Raw genomic sequence first — 11,834 nt, 5'->3', positions numbered from 1 at the left:
TTGAAGATGTCCCTGCCCACGGCAGGGGGGTTGGACTAGATGACCTTTAAAGGTCCCTTCCAACCCGAACTATTCTATGATTCTATGATCTCTGTGGCACAAAATAGTTTGTGTGGAGCGCAGAGTCTTTGGGGGAAACGTTAGAGCTGAAGTAACAGATGACATCAGACCTGTCATCTCAGCTGTCTTTAAAAGCTGTGTCCTGCAAGTCAGAAAGAAAAAGCATATCTAATACAGAGGAAAAGGAACAGAAAGAGAGCAAGTTGCTGAGAAACACCTGCCCTTAGAACCCTCCCAGCCTCTCCACTCACACAGTTTTCCTGAACTTGGAGAAATCACTCTTTTAAAGCTCAAAGTAGATGCATTATTGATAGGAAAAGTTTCCTGACTGCATTGACTGAATTTTAGAGATATTGATAGTGTTTTGCAGCTGGCTGCACACAAGCTGCACAGTATGTCTGCTGCAACTGTGAAATACATATGATGATAAACATAGTTGTCTCTTTTACTCAGTAATTCAATATTTCTACAAGCCCTTTGTCTTGGTTTAGCCCTGGTGGGCAGCTCAGCCCCACACAGCCGCTCGCTCACCCCGTCCCCACCCCCCCGGTGGGATGGAGAGAGAATTGGAAGGGTAAAAGCGCAAAAACTCATGAATTGAGATAAAGACAATTTAATAGGTAAATTAAACTTATCCTCCTTCTTCCCTCATCTTTTATTGCTGAGCATATCATATGTTCTGGAATATCCCTTTGGTCTGTTGGGGTCAGCTGTCCCAGCTGTGTCCCCTCCGAACTCTTTGTGCACCCCAAGGCTACTCGCTGCTGGGGCAACATGAGAAGCAAAAAAGGCCTTGAGGCTGTGCAAGCACTGCTCAGCAATAGCTAAAACATCCCTGTGTTATCAACACTGTTTTCATCACAAGTCTAAAACATAGCCCCATACAAGCTACTATGAAGAAAACTAATTCTGTCCCAGCCAAAACCACTACACCCTTCCTTCTTATTTCTATCTATGTAAACAAAATTCCATAGGTAGACATTGTTTTGGAATGCAGCATTTTGCCAGAGATACCCTTATCAATGGGATAAGTGTTTGGGTCCCTGCTGTAAAACGAGCAGTAACACAAAATGTCATATCACCTTGTGGTCCTTCAAACAACCGCCCTTCTGCCCCATTCTTTGTCTGCCTCTCCATCCTGGACTACTGCAGTCTTCTACTGAGATGCCTCCATGACCATTCCAAACATTCTCCACAATATTCTCAATGTTTTTTTCACCCCCTTTCTCAGCCACCTCAGCTTTGCTTCCTGTTTTTCCCATCACTAATCTCTCCAAAGAGATTCCTACTTACCAGCCCAAGCCCAAGAATAGCTCTTTCTTACCCTAAGTATATGCTGTTAATTTGGGACATCACTTACTATGAGCAGAAACCTCTCCTTTTGGTGTGTCCAGTTCCTTTGCTTGCCAGTGGTCTCAGGAGTTTCTAACACTTGTTTCTCTTTCCAGCCCTCTCTGCAGACTAAAGAATTAAGAACTGGATTTTGCCAAGTGACAGAGCTGTCTTTGAACCACAGACATTGAATAATTATTTCATTCATTGGACAGCACATGGCTGATCCATACAAATCAATACACAGACATGTCATCAAAGTGGCACACAAGTCCAGCACTGATATGTATTTACCTGAAATTTTGCAATTGAAAGTGAAATTATTTTTTTGTTGTTATTTAGCATTTTTCTTGTTATTTAGCATCTCAGTCATGTAGCCCAGACAGAGAAGCAATTGGTAGCAGTAGTATTTAGTATCTGTACCTTTGCTATACATTGAAGCACAGATCAGATACTTTAATATAGTATTAGAGGTGTAGAATGACAAGACAATCCCTGCTACCAAGATCTTCAAATCTAAGTTCAGGAGAATAGAAAGAAGTGAGGGGAGAAAAAGAACAATAAACAGCATGGGTCATCATGAGAGGCTACAGGAGCTGTATGTATCACTGTACAATACCAGGCGGTATCGTACTATATATATAGAGATATATATATGTACACCAGAGGCTATATTGCAAATTATGGATTTCATGAACAGAATCACCAGGAAAACAGAGGGGGTTGAGATTATTTAAATTTCCATTTTCATGTTGCTCCTCTTATCAAAATCGTCTGGAACAACCGGAATCTGCAGTAAAACAGCAAGACAAATATCAAATAACCATACATGAGTATCGTACTGTCACTGAAATTGGCTTGTGACAGATTGTGCAGCCTTTAGATGGAACAGCATTATTCAGGTACTCAGGGTGAAAAACATAGGAAAGAGTTCAAGGACAGGGATAACTACAAGAAATTGTGGGCTATAAAATGCTCTAATGGTCAGCTAAAATCTGTGGACCTGAGAAAACTCCTGGCTGCCCCTCATCAGGGGCAGGGGGACAGACGCGAGTGGCAGCTGGGACCCACTCCACATGATTTCTGATGAGTTGGCTTTAATGTATGGATATCAATACTAACTGTTAATACCTTCATTGAGTAGATGGCCCACACAATGCAAAGCAAATGCACTTTCCAAATGAGGAACTGACATCCACACCATTATGTTGAGTGTTTCCCCGAGCAGTGATCTCTGCCAGGGACATCTCTCATGTCCCACTGGAGAAGCTCCTCCTTGGCATGAGGACTCTGAGGACACACCCCTGTGGATCTGTTTAGATTTTATGCTGTAGATGATGGGGTTCAGCATGGGGAGGACCAGCAGGTAGACATTGGCCATGAAGACATGAATGAGAGGGGGACCATGCTTGCGATTCAAGTGAACTATGGACAAACCGACCATGGGGATGTACAGGATCAGGTCTGCCAGGATACAGGACAGGCAGTTGTTCAAAGCTTGAGACACTCCCTCTGGGATGTGATGCTCAGAATGGCCCTAGCAATCACTATATATGACATGAAGATGAGGATGAGGTTGAATGTCAGAAAAAGAATGGCTACAGCAAAGTCATACCAGTTATTGAATGCGATGTCTGCACATCTGCTTGATCAGACAGCAGGCGATGGCAGCCCTCCTAAGAGGTATCTGCACAGAGCAGCCAGCCCAATCCTGCCTATCCTGGCACTGGTGAGGATGGAGGAGTATCTCAGCGGGTAGCAGATGGCCACATAGTGATGAAAGGCCATGGCCAGAAGCACTGAGGACTCCATGAAGGAGAAGGAATGAACGAAATAAAGCTGAGCGAAATAGGCTCCGAAACTGATTTTCTTGTAGTTGACCCAGAAAACGCTCATCGCAGTTGGCGTTGTAGACATAGACAAACCCAAATCAGTGATGGCCAGCATGGACAGATAACAGTACACAAGCTCATGGGGGCTTGGATCAGTCCCGATGACAAAGAGGGTTGTGCAGTTCCCCACAAGTGATGCAATGTAAATGCAAGTGAGAGGGATGGAAAGCCAGACATGGGAAACCTCCATCCCCTGGATGCCCATTGGGATGAACAGTATGAGAGGAATGAGATAAATTGGTTCTGCTGCAACATGATGTGATGAGCTAAAGCACAAAAAGGCAAGGTAATCTTGTAATCGTGAACCAAAGAAAAAAGCACGAACTAGAAATTATCCAATATCACAAATCTGCCAAATCTAAGCAAACAGATTTATGTTATGCACTGTGGCTCTTTCAGAGTGCTGCAGTACGAGCTCTTATTTAAATGAGAGTTTGATGATACAGAAACATACCATTAAAGATGTAAACATTGCACTTTGCTATAGCAAGAATAAATACCGCGTACCTGTGAGCCCAATAACTTCTTCATTTACCTGTTACTGTGATAAATATCAACATGCAATGTTACTGTTATTATAAACATCATTAATCTAAGGAAAAGGGAGGAAAGTTTGCAGTTGTTCCCCAGATAAATAATGACTAATCAAATATACCGGGTGAAGCAAAGACAATTGTGCCAATTTCATGTGCACCCGTGGCATTTCAGGGCTTCTGCTTTATGGAGTTGAGAGACCTTGTGTCATTGATATGGTTTTTTACTCCAGAAATAAGTAGAAGCCTCTCTTTACTTGATGAATTTGGCAGTGCTGCCGAGTTATCTAGGCTCTGCCCTGGCTGCTTCCAGTCCCGCTGCCGGAGGAGATGTGGTTTCACTCCAGCTGTGGCTTCACTTTCCTCTCCTCCCTCTTCCCACACAATACATGCTCCAGTGCCTTGGTTTCAAGGAGCCCAACTCAGCTGAGGAACCACATCTCCAGGTGCCACTATATCACTTGCCTACACACAGCCAGGGAATATCCTCCAAGTCTTTACACCGATTGCCGATGCTTTACAACAGACTCTTGGAGAAACAGCTGACAGGAGGGCTGTATTGCTTTTATAAATATATAGTGCATCCACACTGAGACACCAACAGAAATGCTGTATGTTCATTTTATCCATGGAGAATTTCCTAAGTACCTGGCAAGTGCACAGGACTTCTAATCTGAATATCTTTTAAAGAGCAGTAAAGCATAACGAGACATAGCAATATAAATCTGAATAATTCATACTAGACACCAGGTTCTGATTTTATGCTGAGCAGGTAAAACTGACTTAAGAGAGGATTTGCCATTGTGGTTGGGAAGCAGGTGTCTGAAAACAGAGCATGCTTTGAGGTAGCAGAGGAGATATGAGAAGCTTTAGCTGCTGAAGGCAGAAAGGTTTGGTAGCTCAGTTAAAACTGGGAGCACATTTTTAGTCATGATTGTGCATTATCCGGTGCCTGTTACCAGTGTACTAACACAAGGCTCCAGCCCTGGGTCTCTTACCTGAGTTGAAGTCTGAGCTCTGTCTCTCGGTGCCCATGAAATGCTGCAGAGCACAACAGGAGACTGCAAAGCAGGGCCAGGGTTTGCAAGTTGAACCTTTTGTTTCGCTCCCTGCTCAGCAGCTCCACGGTTAGCGCTCAGAAGGATTTAAAAGAAAAAAACCCAAACTGAATGCTAATAGTGGTTAGGACAGGAATCAACAACAGGGAACAGTCCTGATTCTGCTGCACGAACCTGGTGTTCGCTCAAACCTCATGCACTTCTGGTTCCTTCATCTCAAAAGGGGCACAGGTAACTGGGATGTCCCACGCTCTGGCTCGCTTACCAGTGATCCTGGGCACGTGGCGTGGCACTTCTGACTTCAGCTGGTTGGTTTCTTCCCCATTCCCTCAATTATTTACTTCCAAATAGAAACAGACTGTAACAGCAAGTGAAAATAGCATGCTAGTTATTGCACCTGGTCAGAGCATCCACTGTGGATACCAGGAGAACCCTTCAAATACTTTGTCCGATTGCAGGTGTGTTTCTCCTGTGATTGGACACTAGCTCCAGCTTCTTTCTAACCATCTGTTTCCCTTTCTTGATCAAAACCACCCATTTTTCCACTAGCTGTTCAAGGCAACTATAACTCCGTCAGCTGAGACCTGAGGGACCATCAGAAGCAAGAATGCCCCCCTCACCCCAGATGCTGACCCACAGGACAGCACTGATGTTGGTGGAGATGAGATACACACATGTTGCTGCTCCTGTGGAAGGGTGTCCAAGAAGTTTTCATGTATCTCCATGCTCACATAGTTTAATAATTGCAATATTGTGTAATCATGCATAAAGTAGTTTTGCACTGATATTACCTTGGCAGTTTGTCTTGCAAAAGATCACTTTTTCTGCAGATGTGGCAGTGAAAGACTGCTGCCAGTCTGGCCTTGGTAGAAGACGTATAAGACTATGAAATATTGGGCTGAATGCACAGCAGTCACTCACCAATATTAAAACTACTTGAAACTCGTAGGAAAAGAGTTTGACACAGAGAAAAATACTTCTTTTACAGAGCAGTTTCTGGAACTTGTTTTCACAATCAGTTATGAAGGAGGACAGCATGAGGAAGTTTAAAAGGTGATTATACAAATTAATGAGTAATGGGTCCATAAACGTATATTCTCGTGAGCAGTCAGGGATGTGACCTCTATTGTCACTAGTAAAACAATAATGGAAGTTGGGATGCTATGAGGGGAATGGACTGCAGAAACTGGCCAAAGTACCCTCCCCGTTCAGATCCCAGCAACCTTCCCTGGGGAGATTTGCAATTCAATAGCTACTCTGCAAGGAAGAAGCAGAACCATTGCAATGGGCTATCACAGACAACCTTCTCAGAGAAGACACAAAGCAAGGAGCGATGGCCTTGGTCTGTCACCCACGTGTGCCCACTGGGAAGTGCTGACCTGCCACGGCTCAAATACCGATGGTACACGAGGCTTTGGGGGTGAAAGCTGCCTCTGAGTGGAGGAAATGCAGCAGAGCTGAGAGCAGTGCGAGAACAGAGATACACACAGAGACAAAATGAGGAGTTATATACTTCATTGCTGGTGTTCAGGGGTGATTTTGGGGGACTAAAATCTCACTTGTCCAATTTAATCTCACTTCAGCGTTACAACATATTCCCGCGCAGCGAGGAAGCTTGCTCCAGGGTTGGTTTGTATGATACACTGAGCAAGCACTGGGCCAAGATACAGGAACGAACCCCCTGCCATTCCTCAGTGCACATCCAGATAACACCATCACGCTAACACAAATCTGCTGCAGAAGGGTCAAAATACAGAATTTAGCAGTTGGATGAACTTAGCAGTTTTCTTCAGCTTTTCTTCTGAGCTGCCTTCCCCCTGCACTTCCCTGGCCACCCCCATGTGCACATGGGTTCTGCACAACATCCTTGTCTCTAAAATGGAGAGACATGGATTTGATGGGTGGACCACTCAGTGGATAAGGAATTGTCTGGATGATCACACTCAAAGAGTTGTGGTCAACAGCTCAATGTCCGGGTGGAGACCAGTGACGAGTGCTGTCCCTCAGGGGTTTATATTGGGACCAGTGTTATTTAACATCTTTGATGGGGGCATGGACAACCTCAGCAAGTTTGCAGATGACACCAAGCTGAGTGGTGTGGTTGGTACTCTAGAGGGAAGGGATGCTGTCCAGAGGTAAACCGTGTGAACCTCACAGAATCATTTAGGTTGGAAAACACCCTTAAGATCATTGAGTCCAACCATAAACATTAACACTGGCAAGTCTGCCACTAAACCATGTCCCTAAGTGTCAGAGTCATGAAGTTCAACAAGGCTAAGTACAAGGTCCTGCACCTGAGTCGGGGCAATCCCAAACATGGATACAGTCTGGGTGATGAGTGGACTGAGAGCAAACCTGAGGAGAAGGACTTGGGGGTATCAGTGGATGAAAAACTGAATATGAGCCGACAGTGTGCACTCGCAGCCCAGAAAGCCAATCGCATCCTGGGCTTCATCAGAAAAAGTGTGGCCAGCAGGTCGAGGGAGGTGATTCTGTCCCTCTCCTCTGCTCTGGTGAGACCCCACCTGGAGTCCTGTATCCAGCTCTGGAGTCCTCAGTATGGGAAAGACATGGACTTGTTGGAGCGGGTCCAGAGGAGGGCCACAAAAATGATCAGAGGGGTGGAACACCTCTCATTTGAGGACAGGCTGAGAGAGTTGGGGTTGTTCAGCCTAGAGAAGAGAAGGCTCCAGGGATACCTTATTCTGGACTTTCAATACTTAAAGGGGGCTTATAAGAAAGATAGGGACAGACTTTTTAGTAGGGCCTTTTGTGATAGGACAAGGGGTAATGGTTTTAAATTAAAAGATGGTAGATTTAGACTAGGTATAAGGAAGAAATATTTTACAATGAGGGTGGAGAAACACTGGAACAGTGGAGAGGTGGTAGATGCCCCACCCCTGGAAACATTCAAGGTCAGGTTGGAGGGGTCTCTGAGCAACCTGGTCTAGTGGAAGCTGTCCCTGCCCATGGCAGGCGGGTTGGAACTAGATGATCTTTAAGGTCCCTTCCAAACCAAACCATTCTGTGATGGGTTTATTTTCCCAGCCTGTGTGTTCAGAAGCAAATTTCCACCTTGTTTCATGGCTCCCAAAGAGATTCTGCCCTTACCATGGGTCTGAGACAACGTGTCTGTAACCTCCATGGGAAGTCCCTGAGGCTTTTGAGACATTTCATTGTCAGGTAGGAACTTTAATTTTTAAGAAAGATCACTCTGTGGCTCTGTCTTCATTCACATATCTCTCACTATCATTTCCCCCTTTTTTTTTAACTCCTTCCTTGCTTTCTATTCTCAGGTTTTTCTTCTTTCTTGGCTCACATGAAACTTAATTCTATATGTATAGCCTCTTCATTCAGGGATATTAAAGTACTTTATCAAAAAGGGGCAGTTTCTTTTCCTAACCTTCCAGCAAGCAGAGCATGTGAGTGTGTTACTCAGTAAAATAAATAATTGGATTTTTTGTTGTAGAGCAGCAGCAGAACAAATGAGCCTTTGCAGTCTCTCTACCTGTATCTGCCATCTCTCCACCACCACCTCCTCACCCCGAGGTACCTGAGTGCCCATCATCCTTTTGAAGAGCAAAGATAACCCCTTTTCTCATCTGAGCTATCCACCTAGACAGACCTATATTGCTCATTCTCCATGAGCAATGCTACCAACGTCCACTGACCTGAACAGTTCACCAAGCTGCCCTGGTGTGCAGTGGCCCGGAAAACTTATTATTCCTTGTTACAAGACCAAAGAGATCCAAAAGTTGTGTCATGCAATCTCCAATTTAAGTTTTAACAACCACCTTCAAAATCCTAAATTTTTTAGACAACAAAAATTTTGATGGATGGAACAATCAAGTATTTGAAATGAAAAGTCTGAGGCAACAATATCTGTCCAATGTAAAATATATCACCTTTTTTCCCTTTCCTTCTATGTGCATCAAGAAATCCCCTGCTTACACTCACTTTTAAAGTGCGTTTTAACCAATTTTTTCGGGGAAAGGAAGAAAATATTAGATGTTCTCTCAGGGACCCTGGGGTTATCTCTGCTCTTCTTGTAGCCAAACGCTGATTCATTCCTGAAGGACTCCAGGACTGAGATGCGGCTCCAGCGTGAGATGGTTAAACACAGGTGCCTCTGTGGAGGCGTCTCCTTGTGCTGGTGGTGGGTGTCTCTCTGCAAGGGTCCCCATCTGCACAGGGCGTCCCAGACCCCAGCAGTCGGTGGCAATCCGGGGCTCAGCTTGGTTGCCCTCCCTTGGTGCTGAGTCCCATTCAAGATGTCCTCATCATCCGCCTGGCCAGGCAGCTGTGACACAGGTCCTGCACACTGACCCCATAGCCCAGTGCCACGGCATGGCCACTGCTGGCCACAGGCTTTGTACTGAGTTTGCAAGGTCTCAGCACTGAGGCGTGCTAGGTTTGCTCTCTTTAAACTTGTCCTGACCTTCCTGGAACTTTGTTTTTACCAGATTTAGGGAAGTGATCGTGCCCCTGTACTCGGCCCTGGTGAGGCCCCACCTCGAATACTGTGTTCAGTTTTGGGCCCCTCACTCCAAGAAGGACGTCGAGGGGCTGGAGCGTGTCCAGAGAAGGGCAACGAGGCTGGTGAGGGGTCTGGAGAACAAGTCTGCTGAGGAGCGGCTGAGGGAGCTGGGGTTGTTCAGCCTGGAGAAAAGGAGGCTGAGGGGAGACCTCATCGCTCTCTACAACCACCTGAAAGGAGGCTGTAGCGAGGTGGGGGTCGGTCTCTTCTCCCAAGTAACTGGCGAAAGGACGAGAGGAAACGGCCTCAAGTTGGGCCAGGGGAGGTTTAGATTGGACGTGAGGAAAAATTTCTTTACTGGAAGAGTGGTTAAACATTGGAACAGGCTGCCCGGGGAAGTGGTTGAGTCCCCATCCCTGGAGGTATTTAAAAGACGGGTAGATGAGGCGCTTAGGGACATGGTTTAGTGGGCCTGGGGGTGTTGGGTTGACGGTTGGACTCGATGATCTTGGAGGTCTCTTCCAACCTTAATGATTCTATGATTCTATTTAGCAGTAATGGCAATTTTTATTCTGTCTATGGCTATGGCTTTTTTGCTTACTGTTGTATGGTGCAACCACAGTTTCAGTTTTATGCTGATAGTAGCAAAAAGTAGCTATTCTGTGCTGAATGAGATATTTATGACTTCGACGTAATGGCGTAGTGCTGAGAAATATGCATCTGGCAGGATGGCAGGGGCCTTGAGAAGTGGGGACATGGGATGCGGCATAGAGGAGTGCAGGCATGAAGTGATAAGAGATGGGGCACAGGCTGGTACTGGAGACCTCATGGCTATAAATAACTCAGGAATGGTCAGTTAAAGAAATGCAAGCTTGGAGCTGGACAAAAATGGCTTTGGGGTGACAAAGAGAGCAAAGAATGAGTATCTAACATGCATAAAATGCACCGTATTTAGGAAATCTGCATGTATCATGGACTTGCAGACCACTGAAGAGAAAACAAGGTGTAAAAGCATGTTATCAAACATAAAAAAGACACAAAGTGGACCCTAGAGTGAGGAAGAAGAAGCCACAAATATCAATACCATACTCCCTGTGAAGGACTCCAGATTTTGATGACTTGATGTAATATCTACCACCACCATCAAACTGAAGTCACCAACTTTAGGACCCAGAGGAGCAGTGAAAGGGTGAGCATGACCCCAGGGAAGAGGTAGAAATGGGAAGTGTGTGTATAACAATATCAATTTATTATTATTATTACTACTACTACTTCTTTTTTTGTAGAGAAATATTAATTTCTTTCTTTTTTTCTGTAATAACTGGATCTGGACTAACAATGATTCTTGCATTAGCCTGTTTTCAAGTACACTAACAATTAATTCTTGGCTTTATACATAAAGTGTGTTTGCTTTTTGCCCATAAATGAGATACTGCTCATAACAACACACACGGCCCTTTGTAGCAGCGGCAGTGGGAAACCACGTGGGACACCATCAGGCATCTCCAATGAGATCTGTGATCTCCAGTGGCACTAAGCAACAATGCGTAAGCAAGTGCATTGAGCTCCAGTCTAATGCAGACCCTGAGGTGCCCAGAGGTACTCAACACACTCTAAAGCAGTTACCCAGCAGCTGCTCACCCAAATCTGACCCCAGGGAAGAAGCATCGAAAGCAATTTGATCCCAGACACTGGAGATAGGTTGCACAAGGCAAATCGTCTGGATGGAGCAAATACGGATGCACCCAGCCACCCACCCATCCCATTAAGTACGAGGACATGAGCAGGACTACAGTGAGAGGGAGTTTCCCCATTTTATGCACTGTCAAGTGTACAAGTACCCCCTGCAAGGACAGGGTCTACACATTCACATGGGACACCTTTAAAGGCTTTCTGGAGAGATCGAGGGATCTGCACAGCCATGAACATAGTATCTGTGTGGGAAAATGTCGCAGAAAATGTAATAAAGGGCTGAATCCTTAGGCATATGGATAAGTATGCCATATGGGGAAAGGGTCAGTATGGCTCTTCTAACGTGCAGACAAGACTCCCTAACATATTGCAAGTCCTCCAAGGACTGGAAAGGATTCTGACTGGGGCAGATCCAGGTGATAGAGTCTACCTGGATTCCCAAGGACTCTGAGCAAGGTCCACACCGAAGGTCATCACATAAGTAGTCATGAAATGAGAGTAAAGTTCCACACACCACTGAATAATTGAATCATAAAATAAAGGTGCATGGCTATCCCCATGCAGCGCTACAGGCTTGGGGAAGAGTGGCTGGAAAGCTGCCTGGCGGAAAAGGACCTGGGGGTGCTGGTCGACAGCCGGCTGAACATGAGCCGGCAGTGTGCCCAGGCGGCCAAGAAGGCCAATGGCATCCTGGCCTGTATCAGAAATGGTGTGGCCAGCAGGAGCAGGGCAGTGGTGGTGCCCCTGTACTCGGCCCTGGTGAGGCCGCACCTCGAATACTGTGTTCAGT

Source organism: Pygoscelis adeliae, unplaced genomic scaffold (genome assembly GCF_000699105.1).
Source record: "Pygoscelis adeliae isolate BGI_AS28 unplaced genomic scaffold, ASM69910v1 Scaffold351, whole genome shotgun sequence".
NCBI lineage: Eukaryota > Metazoa > Chordata > Aves > Sphenisciformes > Spheniscidae > Pygoscelis > Pygoscelis adeliae.
Note: the sequence above shows the minus strand (reverse complement) of the source record.